The sequence below is a fragment of the Bemisia tabaci genome, chromosome 9 (assembly GCF_918797505.1).
Source record: "Bemisia tabaci chromosome 9, PGI_BMITA_v3".
Classification (NCBI taxonomy): Eukaryota; Metazoa; Arthropoda; class Insecta; order Hemiptera; family Aleyrodidae; genus Bemisia; species Bemisia tabaci.
The window spans coordinates 42,079,722-42,099,828 of NC_092801.1; the positions used below are offsets into that span (position 1 = coordinate 42,079,722).

The window sequence follows — 20,107 nt, forward strand, 5'->3', positions numbered from 1 at the left end:
AAAGAAGAAGACAAGTTGGATTTTGCAATCGCTAGCGATAGCAATATTCGTCATGGGAACGTTAGCTTCTGGGATATGAAAATGTTAAGGTACAGTTCGTTTGTAGTATCTTCTGAATTGAAGGGGCTATGTAATTTTGTGTTGACATCTCTTTTTTAACATTTTTAATTATTTTCTTTGCATACAAGAAAGCTGTTATGTACCAATTATTTATTTTCGTTGGATTATTTATGGTTTTCGGAAGTTACCGCATTTAAGTTTCAGGTTCGCTTATTCGGCGTAAAGTATACAAAAGGTGTCCCAAAAGCACCGGGACTTGTTCTGTAACTTCGAAAGTAAGATGGATACAGACATGATCTTGATCTCATTTTAAAGATCAACTCAATACCTATCGATTAAAACCAAGATCAGCTCAATCGGATAAAAATTGACCAAGTTATGGCACTTTGAAATCAGCGAGGAAAGTTTACGCCTACGGTTTTTAAGGAAGATTCTTCATCGCCGTAAATCGAAAAGTCGGCCTATAAAGTGATGCTTATTGTGTTTTTTTCATTTTCGAGGTGTCATTTATCAACATTTTGTACCACCAAACACAACAGTTGACAGTGCGTATTATTGCAAAGTGCTAAAGGAGTTGAGAATGCACATTTCCCGGAAACGGTCGGACTTGAAAGCTTCGTGGATACTCCATCAAGACAAGCGCGGCCTCACACATCGAGCTTAACACGTGAATTTATGAGTAAAAATGGAGTTGAAACAATCCCTCATCCCCCTTACAGCCCTGACTTGGCTCCATGTGATTTTTGGATGTTTCCTACACTTAAAAAGGAGCTTCGTGGACGAAGATTCGAATCGAAGACCGAAATCCAGAATGCAATTCAAAACTTTTTCAACGCCATCCCAGAGGAAGAATTCAGGAAAACAATGTTGGATAAGTGGCAAGAGCGCATGAAAAAGTGCATCCGGTTTGATGGACGGTACTTTGAAAAGCAAAAGGAAGTTATGGAAGATTCGGAGGAAAGTGGATACGAATATTAACTTTTTGAATCCTGGTAAGCGAAAAATCTTCCTAAAAACCGTAGGGGTAAACTTTCCTCACTAATTTCAAATTGTCATAACTCGGTCAATTTTTATCCGATTGAGCTGATCTTGGTTTTAATCGATAGGTATTGAGTTGATCTTTAAAATGAGACCAAAATCATGTCTGTATCTATCTTACTTTTGAAGTTACAGAACCAGTCCCGGTACTTTTGGGACACCCTACGTATGATATTTTTACTCTACACATATGCCTGAATACGCATCATAAGGGACCTATGTGCTTCCTAAGTTGCCAAGTATTAATTATTGTTTGATGATTGGTCTAAAACATTCAATACAACCAGTAAAAATTAACTGTCCCCTGCGAGATTCGAACCCCCGCTCGCACAAAAAGTGACATTTACCCGACGTCAGAATGGTGTCTCTGCTGACTGAGCCATCTCGCCGTATGAGAGCGATGGGAGAAAATAGCACAGTTAAGTGATCTCGGACGCTGAGCGGGGCTTCACAAAAGACGACCTTGAGATTTCGGCAGTTCGGCCACTGGCGTCATAAGAGACATCGGATTAAAGCGCATTACTCTGTGAGACATTGTTTACCTATGCTGTCATATGTCACAAGGTTCATCTCAGTATGGATTTGCGATCGCGGCAGTAAGCTGAGGCAATATTTCTGTATTCATGGATTAAATCCATCAATCGAGTTCTGATTTTGGCTCATATATCCGTAACGGGTCCTCCAGAGCAATTTTCCACCTTGTACGATGGTTATTATTTCTTTATATCTATGTTTAAAATTTGAGGTGGGATAATGGCGGCTTCTCAAGAACACCGAGGTAGGCGATCTTTTGCACCAACGAACAGAAAACTGATGGCGAAAAATAACCAATCAGAACCTCCCAAAAAAAAGAATTTGCCTAAAAACGGAACTTCGTGGTTCTGCGCAGATTTACCAGTCAGACACGACATCTTAAGGTGGAAAAAAACTCGCTGAAAGCGAATTTTAGCAATCAACACAACTTGACGTAGAGACATGATTGGCTAAAAAATACAACGGTTTTTGATACATCGGAAAATCAACCAAAAATCGGAGACTGGGCGAAACGCTCAAGGTCGCAGAGGTATAGGGAATCCCATAGCGAAAGCAACGGAACGATTCTAATATCATGGGGAACTCCGTTCCCATGACAAAAAAGAGATGGACGATGTTGAAACACCGCTATCAATGCCAACGGATTCCTCCCTTTCTTTTTTCCCTAATGTCAACACACGTTGTTTGTAGTTGCGAGCGACACCGCGGTCGCCATCCCCAGGGAGGCACGCAACCCGCACGACTAGGCTAAATTTCAGAGGATTCCGTATTTCGGTAGATGCCGCACGGTGGATCCAGTCATTGAGAGAGCTCGGACGAGAATTTTTTTACTAAAACTGCAAATTTAGATGTTCATTTCTTCAAATTTTAAAGTATAAGGGGTGCTTCATATCGTAAATTTTACGAGAAATCCAATCAAGCCGCTTTTAAGACCTAATGGAGTTATGAGCAGGATGGTATGAAACGTAAGAAAGAAATGGAAGATTGGAAATTTCATTGTAATCTTTCATGAAATTTTAAGAGGCTGTAAAATATTTCATATTTTTCAGGGGCTAGGGTATGCAACCCGCACTCAAACACGCAAAAATAGAAGAAAGTCACAATTTTTACATTTTGCGAAACATGAAAAGAAACCGGTATTTTTCAATATATTTCATAAATTTCTGAAATTTCATGAAGTATTTCACGTGAAATTTCAAGATTTAATTTTCTATGAAATTTTGCCACAGACTATGTAACTCGCACTCAAACACACAAAAATAGAGAAAAGTCACAATTTTTACATTTTGCGAAACATGAAAAGGAACCGGTATTTTTCAATATATTTCATAAATTTCTGAAATTTCAGGAAATATTTCACGTAAAATTTCTCGAGTTTATTTTCCATGAAATTTTGCCGCCCTGGTTATGAGCATTCAAAGTTTCCAAATTTTGTCCGAATCCCCAATAGACTCGATCCAATGTGCGGCGCGAAGCGGAGAGGGTCAGATTCCCATGCTCTGACCTCATTCTCACGCTCACGCACACACACATATGCAAATGACTCGTACGCACACATGTCGTCGCTCCTCCGGCAAAAGGGCGTAACTCAACTTCCTCACGAACCCCGGAAAGCGTGTGGTTATACGGCGAACAAGGCTCACAGAGAAATCAAGTTACGCCGTTTCTTCGGGGAAGCGAGGATGTGATCATGTGAATCCGCAGGCATCCGAATCTGACAGCCAAATCCGTCGGGCGTTTGCACAACCGGCCGCATCGTGGTTGGTTCTCCTAAACTCTGGCGAGCGCTTTATTGCGGAAAGAACTTAAGGGCTGTGTTTCTCGTCGTTCCTTAGACAGCTCTTTTCGATGGGGAGGCCCTATGGATTGTCTCATAGTCAGGGTTGCAATTTTTTACGAGAAATACAATTTTGAAATTTCAGGTGAAATATTTCATTAATTAACCGAAAAATATGAAAAATATTGAAAAATATAAAAAGTATTGAAAAATATGAAAAATATTGAAAAATATGAAAAAAATTGAAAAATATTTTTCGAAGTTAAAAACAAAATTAAATGAAAGGCAGCTGTTTTTTTTCTGTGTTTTTTAAAGTGTGCTGCATACCCTTCCCCTGAAAATATATGCTTCATATGTTTCATATTTTTCACAACTTTGTGAAATTTCATGAAGTATTTCACGGAAATTTTCAATATTTCATATTTACCATTTCACCCGTGCAACCATGATCGCGCAGTCGTTTCTCAAAAAGCTTCTTACTTCAGGAAGCGCCAAATTGATGATAAATCGCTCGAGGTACATTGTTTAACGGAAAAATTGCGATATTTAGAAATTTAGTTGCCATTATTCTACAATTTTTGCTATAAAACCGCTATGAGCACATCTGACCGATTGTCATCGATCTTGACGCACTTTAATCTCTTCGGTATCGCGTTCTAAAAAATTGAAACTTTATCTAAAATTTCAAATTTTTTGTTCAATAGTATTGCGATCAATCGTCGTCGATAAAATCGCAATTCTATTGGAAAATGTATGCGATGAAATCGCGATTTTTTATCCGATCGTATTGCAATAAATCGAAGTCGATAAAATCGCGATACATTCTCCAATCAAATCGCAACTTATCGCGATCGCTGCTATTTGGTAATCGAAGTTTTCCGTTAAAGATTCGGAGTTTTGGTTCAGAAAAACAAAATTTTTGGTAAAAATCAGAAGTTTATACGTGGTTAATTAAAATTTAATATTCTCTGACCGAAGTGAAACCACAAAAATGAAAAGATCCGTTAAAAAGCCATGTTTCGACATACCAAATACCTCTCTTAGAGAGACACGGTTGATATTCATCGTAAATTCACGAAGCGTGATGGTTTTTTTAATATAAGAATTTTACACGATACACATGCTTGCAACGCCGCTACGTCTAAAGAAACAGTCTAATTTTTCATCAAAGTATTTATGGCATTAGCTACTTAATGCGCGCGGTGCGCTAGCCCAGTACTGTGAGCGAGGGCAAGAAAAAACCAAAACGCCTTCAACTCATCGGTTATGCAATAAGGGCATCTTCAGAGGACGAATAGTTGTATCCAAGTTTTGAACCCAAGTTGAGATGCATTTATCGACTGGCACATTCATTTGTGTTTGTGTATATTCGATGGTTGAATGCGGAAAAATGTCCAACTCACTTGCGACGTTTAAAATACTCCGATTTTGTTTTATTTACGTCAGGGAAAATTAATCAAAAGTTTTCCTCAAACTTTTGTGTGATTTATGTATTCAGAGTGAATGGGAAAAATTACTCTTTCCCTTTAAAAAAATATACGTGTGTAGAAACTTTAAACCACGTTGCAATCCGAGATGGGTACGCATTCTCGAATTCAGCCATCAACATCGACAGCCAAAGTGCGAAACAACGTATCTCCGTTTCCGAAGTCGTAGACTTCCTGTCTACTTCATTTGGATTGCATTTTTCAATTTGGAACTATAAAGTTTGGCTCATCTGAAAAAACACTTATGCGTATAGGGAAATTGATGGCACATACGTTGTTTTTAAACCGGGTCAGAATTTATAGTTCCTATTTGCAAAATGCAGCCCATTTATGGTTTCCCTGAAAAATTAGTCAATGTAATTCATCGAAAACTCCCTCGATTTTTCTTTTACATCGGTAGAATAATCTGTAAAAATTTCAAGCTATGAAGTTGCCTTGTTTCTTCTCGAAAAATTAAAATAAAAGCGGACATTTTGAAAAACCGCAATGGAGTTACGTGGTTCCGCACCTCAGCCATCGATATGTCCCTGGACATAGAAAAAACCGGCGCTCCGCTTCGCTCCGCGCCGGTTTTTTGGGGGGGCTTCGCCCCCCCAAGCCCCCCCAGGACGCGCGCTTCGCGCGCGCTTTTTAGTTTGAGTGTCCATTCCAGTTGTTCTGTCTTCTTAAGCGACCCGCGCGTCCACCGCGGGAAGAGTGTATTTTCCGAAGGGGGGGGGGGATCAATCTGTAAGGGAATGAATTAATTTCTTGAGGCATAAGAGCAGCACAGTTATTCCCACTGTGCGACGAACAATTTATCCAGCATCTTCCTTCCCTTGACCCACTGTGCGACGAAAAGTTTGTCCAAAAACTTCTTCCCCCTGACCCACTGTGCGACGATCAGCTTGTCCAAAAACTTTCTCCCCCGACCCACTGTGCGGCCCTGCTCCGGTCGGCTCCCCTCATGCCGCGCACCCCTCGCCTAAAACTTTCAAAGCTCGCCATTCTCAAACGGCTCGGCGGATTTAGCTCAAATTCAATACCAAACCAGTCCTAGGGGAGAACTACCACCTATAAAAATTTCAGCTCAAAATATTCATTTTCGCTCGAGTTATCGAGTGGACAAGATTTCACCTCCCCCGGCTTTCGAGCCCCACCCCTCAAAATCTATTGCCTCAAATTTCAATTTTTTTTCGCAGAATAGTAGTCCTAATGAGTCTCTACAAAATGCAAAAAAATTGGTCAAAATATCTTTCAACGTAAGAAAGATATAACCACTCAAAAATCGAAAAATCTTCAAAAGGCGGAAATACATACATACATACATACATACATACATATATACATACATACATACATACATATATACATACATATATACATACATATATATATACACATGAATTTGAATAGCATATATTTTCGTGATCTACGACCCGTGATCGGTGCTCTTCACAATGTCTCAGGTCTGGGTCCGACATCATGGGAGAATGCAATAGTGTATTTCCTTCGGAAAATACACTAAAACTTCATAAAAAAACCTATGCGATTTCTTATTTTTCCACTCGTATTCTACGTGTTTCAGAGGCAACCTGACAAATACGACAAATCGTCACATTCTGACCCAAATATCACAAGCGCCACGCGGCGTTTCAAAATTTCCGCCACCATTTATTTTTTACAGGGACTTAGTTGGTTGAATCTGTTTGAGAATTTTACTGAATTTTATCGGCAGCACAAAATAAGATTCAGTTAAATTTTCGGCCAGCTTTGTCGAACTTTTTCTCTATAAATATAATTTGGCGGCAGAATATTTTAAACGGAGAATTCCGTTTGCGATACTTTGGCTGGAGGGCGACGAAATGAGGCGTTGAGTGCAAAAAGAGCATTTATTGCAGGTTGCGGAGTTTCAGAATCTCTCCTGCTAATTTATAGTTTAGAGAGGAAACGATTGGGCACATTTTTTTTTTTAAATATTAGTTTTCAGCACTGTAAAATTTCGAAGAAAATTCAGTAAACAATTTACCGAATTCCATGCATTCGTTTTAATTATTTAATTCTGAGACACTGCAACCAAGAAATGCCGGATTTACACCCAGCGCTTCAAATATGTCAGTAACGATTCCGCCGTGCTAAGGAAGAACGCCGTATGAACATTCGAGAGTTGCCAAATTTTCCTATTTAAAACATGTATTTTTGACGAAATTTACTCATGGATAATTTAGATTAAACTGCGTACAAGATTGTCTGAAAATTTTGGGGGAAAGTATTCACAATTTTCCTAGTAAATTCTGTTTTTATGAAAGGAAATTCGGCAACGTCGGAAGACTCATACGGTTTTCTCCCTTAGCACGGCAGTATACTGATATGATAACATTCGAGAGTTGCCAAATTTTCCTTTTTAAAACATGTATTTTTGACGCAATTTACTCATCGATAATTTAGATTAAACCGCGTACACGATTGTCTGAAAATTTTGGGGGAAAATATTCACAATTTTCCTAGTAAATTCTGTTTTTATGAGAGGAAATTCGGCAACGTCTGAAGACTCATACGGCTTTCTCTCTTAGCACGGCAGTACTGATATGATACACGTTCCGGCGACGCTGAAGCTACTATTATGTGAAATAAAAGGGTTCTGGGCGTTGAGCTGTAAAGAAGCCAGGGAGAGCTCCCCTAATTTTTCCAGTCATTTAACTCCCTAAAAATGCTCCCCGCGAAAATGAACTTTGAGAAGACTCCATCCCGCCGCGCCGCGCGCCGTACTTGATATCTTTTCATTTCCCCTTGATGAGGCCCAGACGCGTGCCATTCGAGTCTCTTTTGTCCAAAACTTCCCCCTCTATCTCCTCCTCGCCGCACAGTGAATCCAGTCAAAAGAAAAGGTCGGACAAAATTTGGAAACTTTAAACACTCATAACTCCGTTTATACAAAACTTTGAGGTTCTAAAAGTGCTTTCGTTGATTTCCTCGTAAAATTTACTTCCTGAAGCACCCCTTGAAATTTAAAATGTGACGAAATAAACATCAAAATTTACAGTTTTGGTCAAAACTTTCATGTTCGACCTCTCTGATTGACTCGATCCACTGTGCGCAGTTCAGAACCGACCCCCGTATCTTCACGGCTCTTTTCACTTACCGCCTAGTTTTCTTCACCCTCCCCGCCTTGTTGCCAAACCGACTGGAATTACACATTTCCCGCTGAAACACGCTGCCGTGCTGAGGAAAAACACCGTATGAACATTCACGAGTTGCCAAATAACCCCGAATAAAACATGGATTTGGAAGAAAAATCATGCGTATTTTTCCTTGAAATTTTCAGACGTTCAAGATAAAATTACGAACAAAATTTTCTGAAAAAATTAGAGGGTAATATTCACAATTATCCCAGTAAATTAAGTTTTTATTGAGGGAAATATGGCAGCGTCTGAGGGCTCATACGGCGTTTTTCCTTAGCACGGTGTACAAAATGTTGGTTCATGCTCTGAATTTGGCAATTTTGCCGCGTCTTTCACTCTGATCCACTCAACACTCAACTGCCCCTTTCCTTGGAAAGCCCTCGCCTTTTCATTCTTGTCAGCTCTTTATTAGAACTTTCCAGGCCTCTGATCGTGGACCTTCGAAAAAATGATCGTTCGAGGGGAAGGAATTTCCTCGTTTAAGGTTTTTTTACACCCATTCCTTCATTTATTGGAGTTCGCTCTCTAATTTTCTATCCACATACATTGAGACATATAAATCGATGGCTATGGTCGAAAAGTGGGTATTTCCGATTGCGACGATATACATTTCCGCTGAAGTTGTATCTATTAAAAGAAAAAGAATCGACAGTTTTTCTTGTAATTCAATCCGGACTTTCTTCGCACTCATTCAAACATTCACAGAAAATTTTATGGAGACATTTTGGTTGGTTCTCTCTTAAAAAATCGGGGATTTTGAGACATTGTAATACAGATACGCATTTTTCGACGATAGGTCATCACCTTCCGGCTAAAGTATCACAAGCGCCATGCGAAGTTCCAAAATTTTCGTCGCCATTTTATTTTTTTACAGAAAAATAGTTGGTTGAATCTATTAGAAAATTTCACTGAATTTCATCGGCGGTACAAAGAAAATTCAGTGGAATTTTCGGACAGCTTCGTTGAACAATTTCTATGTACAAAAATAATATGGCGGCGGAAATTTTGAAACGTCGCATGGCGCTTGTGATACTTTGCCGGAGGTGATCGATATAAAAAAAGGAAGAAGAAGAAAGGAAAAATTCTATAACTTCAGCGATTAACTCATTCTCAACAGTAGCGAGGCGTGAATGGTTGATTTTCGATAAGTCCCCATCTGAAGCTACGGTACAGAGTCGATTATTAAGGTATTCGTTGCGAACATCCTGTCCCTTTATGGATCCTTTTCCATAGGTTTAAATGGCAGATCAATCGATTTCTTGCAAAAAACGCTACGCAACTGATCCTCAATCGAAATAATATCAGGAACTTGAAAAGGCGCAGCGCGTTATTCCAAATCCATTCGAGGGCAAGACAAAAACCAAAACGCCTTCAATCCGTTGGATATGCACCAAGGACATCCTCCGAGGTCGAATAGTTGTATCCTAGTTCGGACCCAAGTTGTGAAGTTATCGACGGCGTTATTCAAGTGCAAGTCTCGTGCACAAGTCACGTGCATTCATGTGTATGGATAAGTCATTGGTCATGCGGAAGACTTTTAATAAATCTGTGTTTATTTGCAGCATTTCAGCGTTCAACTTCTTTACTTTTCCTGAAGTAAACTAACATTGGCACAAGACGCTCTACAGTCTACGCGAATTCCTGAATGGTACGTTCCTTCGGATCCTGATGAATTATTATTAATTTAATCATTAATACATTTTAATGCCAAATTTGGCTAGCCAAGCTATTAAAGACATTGTAAAAGATGTACCAAACGAGCTAAAAGCAAAAAAATAAGAAAGTTTTTGTGAGTTGTACTTTCATCGTTAGCTTGTTGTTTTAACATCATGTAGGTGGTTGTAAACACTAAATTATTATTTTATTTTTTTATTTTTAGCTCGTTAGATACGCTTTTACCATTGTCATTAAGATTGGTGATATTATGATAGGGTTTATTTAGAAATTTAGTCTAAATTGCCTTGTAGAATAGGCAATCTGTACCGGAATATGAATGGTTTGCTTAGCGCGATCTGTTGAGAAACACAGTGCCGGATTCTTTATTTTCTTTGGGGGGGGGGGGAGGAAGAAGGTACCCGGGACGACACCCCTAAGGCTCCCATCACAAAAAGGTTTTTTTAAAATTATTTTTTATTATTATTCATTAAAGTAGGAAGCGCGAAAGGGTTTCCCATGTAAATAATAATTTTCTTCTCATTTAATTTTCAAATTCCACAGATGAACCCAGGCTAAAATCCGAGACTGGGGCTTGCAAAATGCCTACAGTTGGCGTCGCAGTAGCCTTAAAACGCATCTAAAATTGTGTCAATTTCCAAAAATTTCCGCGAGGGGCCCCCGACCCCCTCCGTGTAGGCGTGTATTTCATGCATCTCCACTCCTCGGTGGGAGGAGTTAGGGTTGAGTATAATTTTTAATGGGGGCAAGGCGCAAGGCCCCCCATAGAAAACGATTTGGCTCCGCCTAGGCTTGAAGAGGGGGGGGGGAGGAGCCCCCACCACACATTCCCCCCGGAGTCCCAACTCGTTCAGCTTAGAATCACTCTACGATCGGTAAACATGAAGACTGGAGAAAAATGGACCACTAGACAAAGCACGAAGTTAAGCATTCTGATCATGTTCCTAAACCAGATTTTAATGTGGAACAGGATTCGTGCAACGAAAATTACTAAAATTAACTCCTTGCCAAGATATAAAACGCTTCTTGACGCGAGAATTCAAACCTGAAATTGAAGGCACTTTCCCGTTTCCTAGAGAGAGGAGCTGTTTAATGGGCGACTATGAATCACGTCGACGAGGTGAATCACTTATCGATTCACTGAAGCAAGGTACGACGTTAGGCATTCTGATGCACGATTCTTAACCAAACTTTAACGTAAAACATGATTCGTGCGACGAAAATTACTGAAATTGACTCCTAACCAAGATAGTTAAAGTTTTTTGACGCGTGAATTCAAACCTCCCGCTCATGAAAACACAATGGTCTACGTACGTCAGATCGCAAACTAAATGTTACCGTGGCAGTCTCTGCGATACGAAAATATGCCAATCTCAATCTTGACACTTTGGCTCAGCTACAGCAAATTGTTTACACTTTGAACAATAAAGGGTGGGAAATGATCAAATGCTTGATTGTTGAGAAGCCTGGCAAAACCGTTGTAGAGCGCGATTTGACTCAAGTTGAGTATTGCGTTTCTTGTGACCGGGAAATTCAACCGGAGAAGTTGCATGCAAATTTATTATTGCTTCATCTGAAAGTGCATATAGAACTGATTTTACAGTATCTTTTATAATATTTTTTCTGATATGGGAAGTAGAATAAATATAGATGTAAAAATGTGGAAATGCACCGCCTAGTGACGTCATCTGGCGGCATTTCCCATTTAAACACATGTATTTTAGCAGATTAGATCATTTTGTCATATCTCCTCCAATAATTGTTCAATTCATGAACCAAGGGTATCCTCGTGTTCCGTTCACTCAGTAGTTTCCACTTAAACACGAAATTCGTCAAACTTCAGACATCTGCAAATTCTCTATTCCCCGTGACCGATGTAAAATGAAAACGTTGATATCTCAGCTAGCAGTTGATATCAGTAATTTTCGCTACGAGAATAGTGCTTTACGTGAAATTCTGGCGAGAAAATATGTATCAGAATGCTGAAATTTGTGCCTTGTCAAGTGGTCCATTTGCGCGTAAAGGTCCAGTTACACGATCAAATAATTGAGCCATCTCATTAGTCGCATCCTCACCTCAGATCTTTTTCCACCAATCAGAGCTTCAGTTTGACGGCTCAGTTAGATCGTGTAACTGAACTGAACCTTTAAGTCGTAACGACCGATCGAGGAGGAAGCGAACTTCTAGAACGAATCGAGGACCGGTGAAAAGCGGAACTTTCGAGTGGTGAGCGCTCGGACATGGTAAAGTGCAGTCGCGGCAAATGAGAGGTGAGATCACTCAAGAGTCTGGAGCGATAGCCTTTGACCTGGCGTTTAATTTCGGATGGACGAGATACGAGTGGCACGTGGAGAACTAATAGAGGCACGGATAAAATCATAACGTTGCATCATCGAAGAAAACGGTCAACTCGATTGAACATTCTGCGGGACCGTTCGTCGGAAGCGAACGTTCACCCGGCGCCGAGAAGTATCTGCAGACTTCTCGCGGATTTAGCTTGAAGTTTTCGCAAAATTTTCCTCGCGCAGAGAAGATACATTACGGCAGTTTTTAAGAATTGCCGCCGGGAAGTTTTCAATGGAGGGGTTTGGAGGACGAGGCGCATAAGTGCAATTTTTGCTATTTCGGGAAATACGTGTTTGAAGTCTCAGGATCACATGCCCAAGTAGCATTTTTCAACGGGAAAATCGCTATATAAGGACTTACATGTAACAATGGCGGATGTGAAAAAATTGCCTTTTTGAAACACGTTCAAAAAACTGTCTTGGCACCGAGAAAATTTTGAGAAAATAGCGTGTTTTGAAAAGGTAATTTTTTACATCCGCCATTGTTACAGATAAGGCATCATATATTGCGATTTTGTCGTCGATAAAATCGTCAGGATTATCAACATCTGAGCGATTATCCTCGATCTTATGGCGATAAAATCGCACTTTTATTGCCCGCCAATTGGACCAATTAAACAGAAAGGAACCAAGCCTCATCAGCTATTGCCAAAAATTAGGCAATTTAATTTTTAACATGAAAACGATTGCGCGGATTTTCGAGAACATTTCAGTGAAAAATCTCCATAACTTGAAGCAAATTCCTTGAAAATTTCAAAGGAATCCGCACAAACGTTCTCTCGTAAAAAATTTAATTGCGCCCAGTTAAATTTGGCAATGGCTGATGTGGCTTGGTTCCTTTCTGTTAAACTCGGTCCAATTTATCGCGATATTTTTGAGATAAAAATCGCGATATACGGCGATTTAATCACGATATTTCACAATGAAAATTAATCACGATTTTATCGAACCAAAAATTGCAATAAGTAGCGATTTAATCGCCATGTATCACCCTAGGATGTTAATTTAACAGCCGTTAGAAAGGTGATGACAACATCCAAGAGTTGTCGCACATTTTTTTAACATCCAGGATGTTCCTACAGTACCTCTCCTTTTTCGGTGTAGCATTCTAAAAGAACATACGTTTTTTGGAATGTGAAGATCGTCAACAAAGCTAATAAAACGGTTTGTCATGTTTTCCTCGCACTCGCGATTTTGGCACTCACGTGATTTGGAAAATAATCGGCTCATGCGTACTCAAGGTAATTTGTGTGCGATTTTACCTATATGTACAAAAAAAGAAACCGGTGGCAGTATCTCTCGTATGCAATGGACTTATTCAAAGGTGCATTGAATGTCTGAAGATTCCCCTCCAATCCACGCCCTGAGTGACGAGACAATCCGAATTATAAAAGCTGGAGTCCGGAGCCTACAGTTAATAGCTTTCCGCGGGAGTCGAAGCCCATTCCGGAACTGCGAAGCCGGGAGCTTTCGAGGGTGGCTTAAAAGTTGCCGCGGGTTTAACACCATCAGATTCCCATTAAAATCCCATCAAACGCACGGGGCTGATAGACCCACGAGCCGTCCCGAGTTCGAAAATGGAATCAAATATTAAAGCACCTTCCGATCGGGACTGGGGCTTGAGGAGTCTGTAAGCATCTCGTTCCGGGTTTTTCTCTACCATGCTCCCGAGCGAAGGAAGAACGCCGTATGAACCATCAAGCGTTGCCAAATTTCCCTCGACAAATCACGAATTTTTAGGGACAAATCACGGGAAAAAAATAGGGTAGTCGACACAACCAGCGGCTGGTTAAAAATGCGCCAGCTACCGTGAGGTAGTTAGGATAACTACCGCGGTGGAGGTCATAACTAACCCGGTAGTTACGTCAACATCCATGATTGCTAAGGTGATTCGATGGACGCCATATTTTGCGTCAGAACGGCATGCGATATATCGTATCAATTGGTTCCATTTTTTCAGCTACTCGTCATTTTTCTCCGATTTTGAGATTGAAATTCTGTTGAGACTAAAGCACTCGCTTACGAATTTTAACAAATAAATTCAACGTAATAAAGACGTGGTTTTTTTAGAGAGAAAATATCGCACTCAAGTGCAGTTTCGATATCAGTATCGAATGCGATGTTTTCTCTCTGAAAAAAACACGCCTTTACTACGTTGAATTTCTTTGCTTGAATGCGATATTTTCTCTCTAAAAAAACCACGTCTTTATTACGTTGAATTTATTTGTTAAAATTCGTAAGTGAGTGCTTTAGTCTCCTGACAACAGAATTTCGATCTCAAAATCGGAGAAAAATGACGAATAGCTGAAAAAATGGAACCAACTGATGCGATACATCGCATGCCGTTCTGACACAAAATATGGCATCCATCGAATCACCTTAATGTAACTACCGGGTTCGTTGTGACCTCCACCGCGGTAGTTATCGTAACTACCGCACGGTAGCCGGCGCATTTTTAACTATAGCTGCTGATTGTGTCGACTACCCTATTTTTTTCCGTGTCTGAATAGATCTCCTCCAATTTTTGAGGAGATTTCGTTCGTGATTTAATTTAAAATGTGTGAAAATTTCAAGGAGAAATACGCATAAATTTCTTCAGAGATACAAGTTTTATTCGTGGAAATTTGGCGACTCTCAAATGTTCATACGGCGTTTTTCCTTGGTACGGCATCATGGAGCTAGAGCGTGGGAGCGAGGGGATCCAAAGCGCCTTCAGTTTCACGCGTATGCAATACAGACATCCGTAGAGTAGATATAGTTGCATCAAGGAGTTGGTAAAACCACCGTGGAGCGCTGCATCTACTGATTAAGATACAAAAATTTACGAAGCAACCCGGGACACTTTAATCCACATTACTTTTAAAAAAGTATATGTTGACTTGATTTTCCGAGTTCGAGGCAATTCCGTGAGTTTTTTTTCACTCTCTCTCTCGCGAATCTAACTTAAAACTTCGCGACTTTCCCAGATTTTCCTAGACTCTTTATTACTATACCATGTTTATGTTATACTTTACTATTTTAGCGTTTTTAATCGACAAGATCGTTTGGAAAACACTCATCTACGGACGTCCTGTTGTCAATTAAGGAGACCTCTGCGAATAATCAGCCTATAAGCCAAAACCTTTTCACACAAATACAGATCATTCATAAATCTTTATGGGAATCTTCTTTGACTAGCGTCCTCACGATGAGAGCTCAAGGAAACTCATTCATTTTCCCAAAAACGAAACAAGTAATCGACAATTTTTAACTCCACTCAAATGCGTTTTTCATGACAAGGTTATCACTTTAGGGCTGTTTGTGTAGAAACTTCCTCAATTTTAGATTTTTGCGAACCAAAAGACCTTTCCATGGTGTCTACAGTTCTTGATCATACTCATTCCCTATTTTTCCCCTGATTTTCAAAGGCTCATTCCCTGATGAGAAAACCGAAGTTCTCTCCCATTCCTCAGAGATTTCTTCGGAAAAAGTATATTATTCTGAGGAATAGCAGACATGCATATTAAGTTTTTTTTTTAATTTTATTTATTTTTTCAGCCGATTCTTTGGCATACATTCAAATTTATGATTCCAAAAGCGTTCCTGATATTTATATTATCGCGATTGATGAAATCCTCTCTATCATTATGATGATCTGAAAATTCAAATATATCATTCAAGACGTAAGAAATAGCGGCTCAGGTGCAATAACATAAACCTTCATAACAATAGGTCCTTAAAATTTCCACAAACTTTGAAAACAAAAAATACATTGATTGGTAGAGAAAAAGATTCCCGGTTTCCGGAACAGATTGAGAAAAATTTCCGAAGATAATGCAAGATCAAATGATAAAATTTTTACTCCGAAAGGCGTCTTTCCCCATTGAGTCTCTCGGTTCGAAAACGACCCAACTCGGGTTTTTTACGATGTTCATTTTTCTGCGTAGAAACACTCTTTTTATAGCTGTTTCGCAATTCTTATCGTCTCTTTCGAAATTTCATTTTTCGAAAATGGGAATGGCTTTCGAACTGAGTGATTCTATTAAACCTATGTGCAAGAGAGTGTACAAAATAATTTTATTCATTTCATATATCTGAAACATTTTCCCAGATTTTCCCCTTACTTTCCCTGAGATCGTTCATTCCTTGATTTCCAATCCTAGACACCACGCCTTCAACCTGTGAATGGTCAATTTTTCCTCTTCTTCCTACTTCCTGGGTTTTTTTTTTTTTTTTTTTTTTTTTTTTTTTTTTTATTTATTAAATGTTGGGTAAATGGAGAATTCGCAGGCGTCTGAAATTTGATTGATTTCGTATTCAAGTCAAAACCACTGATTGAACTGTACACGAGGGTATACCCTTGGTTCATAAATTGAACAATTATTGGAGGAAAAATGACAAAATCAGGGTGTCAACTAAAACTGACTGACCAAAAATCAGTGTTTTTACAGTACTTTTTCAGTACATACCCAAGAAATTCAGCTTCTCCTCGACAGAAAAATTCAGTACTTTTTCAGTACCTCCATTTGACGAGATTGAAAAAAATTCGAAAATTCGAAATTCTCTTTCGAATTGCGACAAAAATGACACAGCCACGAAATTTCACTGGAGGCTAGATGATGTTACGATCGCGATCTTGCAGGCAAATACTACTCAAAAAATCAACGCGCAAGGGATTGCATACTTTCAAGGCTTAATTAAAAAACACGCGTGGTATGAAGGAAAAAATTCCGGACCTCCTTGCGGATTTCCCGCACTCTTCAAGTACTTCCGGACCACCCTCAAAAAATCAGTACTATCTTCGAACTGTCCGGAAATTCTTGACTAGTAAACACCTTGAAAATAATCAAATCTGCTAAAATGCATGGGTAAAAATGGAAATATACCGCCAGATAACGTCACTAGGCAGCGTATACTATTTACCAAATTAAGGGGAAAAATGTAAAAAAAACCGCGAAATTAGCTCTTAGAGCACTCTTGGATGAAACAATAAATAACGACCGTCCAAATTCTCCATATTCTACTGGTCCAGTTACAAGATCAAATTGAGCCATCAAATTGAAGCTCTGATTGGTGGAAAAAGGCCTGAGGTGAGAATGCGACCAATGAGAGGCCCAATTTGATGGCTCAATTTGATCACGTGACTGGACTTTACTATGCTGCCGTCTACAGCAAAAGCGCCGTAGCTCCAATCAACATCAACACTCTGCATTTTTCTTCCGCACGTACTGTTCTATCACGAGAAAATCTGATCACACTATAACATGCTTCATTTCGTAAAGAATTCTCGCAGTGGTATGCCACAGTTATTTTAAAACTAAGGAGGATCAATGGTCGTTGGTTTTTCGGTGATACTCGTGAAACATTTTTCCGGTAAAAAGATTAAATAAAGAGCGACGCCAAAAACGACCGTTTTTTGGCACAATTTGGGCTAGAAGGGATTTTTCTGAAACCGGGCCCAAACGATACCTTATGATACCCTAAAACTCTGGTTAAAATTTTAGCTTGAGTATACGCTCGGTTTTTGAGAAATGAGGGGGCAAAGTTGCCAAATCGCCATCATTCTGGACAGCATTTCTACAGCAAAAAGACGGGGAAAATGGACGAAAAAGTCAAATATTTGATGGGTTTCGGCTGTAAATGTTCTCATTGGGCCCCCAAGCATTTAACTGTGTTCAGTTTCAAAAATTTTGGTCGCACAGTGGTCCAAAATGGGGAGAAATCGTCGACAAATCAGGATTCTTTGTCAAATTTTTAGAAATGGAAGTAAAATTTTCGGTCTGCTGCAGTTTTCATGGCTAACAATGTTCTTATTGGTCCTCAATTTATGAAAATGTGTTCAGCTTCACAAATGTACATCGCACAGTGGTCAAAAATGGGGGAATTAGTGGACAAATTAAGATCCTCTGTCAAACTGTTGGTCCCCAGTAGAGTTTAAATCCCGGAAAAATGCATGTTTTTATTTTTTTTAATTATTTATATATGTCAGACCGTATTGTTTATAGAACGTTGTTATAGAATAGACTTTGTAGCATTATTTCAATAAAATATGCAAACTTTCAGAAATTTAAAAAAAAGAAAGAAAAGTGGAGAGAAAAAACGTAAAAAAGATTTAAATAGTCAAAAAAAGAATTTAAAGAATTTTTCTGGGATCTAAAGTCTACTGGAAACCAATAGTCGTACATCATTTTTAAAAAGTTAGGCAGAAGATCTTAATTTGTCCACTAATTTCCCATTTTGGACCATTGTGCGATGAAAATTTGATAAACTGAACCCAATTGAATGCATTGAAGACCGATAAGAACATTGTTCCCCATGATCTCTGCAGGAGACCAACAATTTTACTTCCATTTTTAAAAAGTTTGACAAAGAATCCTTATCTGTCCACGATTTCTTCCCATTTTAGACCACTGTACGTCCAAAATTTTTGAAACTGAAGACAATCACATGCACGGGGGCTCAATAAGAACATTTACAGCCCAAACCCATCAATGGTGTAACTTTTTCGTCCATTTTTCCCGTCTTTTTGCTGTAAAAATGCTGTCCAGAATGATGGCGATTTGGCAACTTTGCCCCCCCATTTCTCAAAAACGGTGCGTATACTCAAGCTAAAATTTTTACCAGAGTTTTAGGGTATCATAAGGTATCGTTTGGGCCCGGTTTCAGAAAAATCCCTTCTGGCCCAAATTGTGCCATTCTTGGCGTCGCTCTTTAGAATGCTGCCGTGCTAAGCGAGAACGCCGTAAATCCATCAAGATTTTCCCGCATTTTGTGGAACTTTATACTTTATAAAATAAAAACTGTATCTACCGATACACCTCAAGTTTTCAGGTAAAGTTCTTGGTAGTTTTTGCAAAATATTATTGTAAAAACATTGTCCCAAGGCACACAAGTTTTTCTGCTAAGATACACTGTTTCCAAAAAATTTAAAATGGCGGCGTTTTTGCGTTGCACGGCTCAGGATGTCTACTAAAACAGGCTGGTCAAAAATAAGTACTTTTACAGTGCTTTTTCGGTACATTCTCGAGAAATTCAGTACCTCCTCCAACAGAACAAAATCCGTACTCTTATAGTACCTCCATTTGACGAAATTGGAAAATTTCAAAAATTTGTAACTGCGACAAAAATGACAAAAAATTTAAGAAAATTCCGGACCTTTTTGCAGAATTTCCGCACTTTTTCAGTACTTCCGGACCGCCCTTAAAAAACCAGTACTACACGGAAAAAAATTAAATGTCGATTTAGCATTTATATTGTTAAAAACATGTCCGAAAAGTTTTAAATGCTGATTTTACAGTTGAAGAAATGCTAACTTAACTACGCCCACTGTTAAACAAACAAATTCAAATGTTGTGTCACCTTTTTGTATTGTAAAATCAGCATTTGAAACTTGGCGGTTTATTTTAATAATTTAAATGCTGAACCAGCATTTAAATTTTCCGCGTATTTCCGGACTTGTAGACACCCTGAGAATGGATTTACGGCGTTTTCGCTCAGGACGGGAGTCCGGCGGTCGTCAAAAATCGGGGCCTACCTGGGTTTACTCCGAGTCGGGCGGGGGCTCGGTGCACAATATCCAAAAAATCAACGGACGAAAAATCAATGCGAAAAATCAACGGACGAAAAATCAACGCGGAATCAACAGGAGCACTCGCGGGCGCGGGGAAGCACAACAAACACACGTGGCGCTCGAGCGGGAACGAAACAGGTGGCGCCCAGCGCGAGAACCCAACTGGCGAATCCTCGATCCTCTCACCACGACAACCATCTCGCTCTCGAACGCGAGGCAGGGGCGAGGGGCGGCCGGAGCCTGTTATCAAACAACTTGTTGCTACGTTACCGCATGCGTGCGCCCCCCCCCCCCCCCCTGCAGCCCCCCGGTCACCGGGGGACACGCGCGGGAAAGCGCTGCGAGCTTGTGAGAACTTTTCCGGATTCGTGGGAATGGAGGCGTTGGCCGGCGAGAGGGGGAGGGGGGTGTCGGGAGCGAAACTTTCGACTTTTGATTAATTCGGCGACGGATGCGGATTGGGTTCCGGCCTCCAGGTGCTT

The 20,107-nt window shown here is 39.8% G+C and overlaps 1 protein-coding gene across 1 annotated transcript in view; it reads right to left on the reverse strand.

Annotated features, from left to right (window-relative positions):
* The window catches only part of Eaat1 (Excitatory amino acid transporter 1), a 149,336-nt gene extending 129,526 nt beyond the window's left edge, over positions 1-19,810 (reverse strand). Inside the window, exon 1 of the mRNA XM_019051271.2 lies at positions 19,590-19,810. The gene's annotated coding sequence lies outside the window, so the exon portion shown is untranslated. The remainder of the gene's footprint in view (positions 1-19,589) is intronic.
* Between the last annotated feature and the right edge of the window lie 297 nt (positions 19,811-20,107).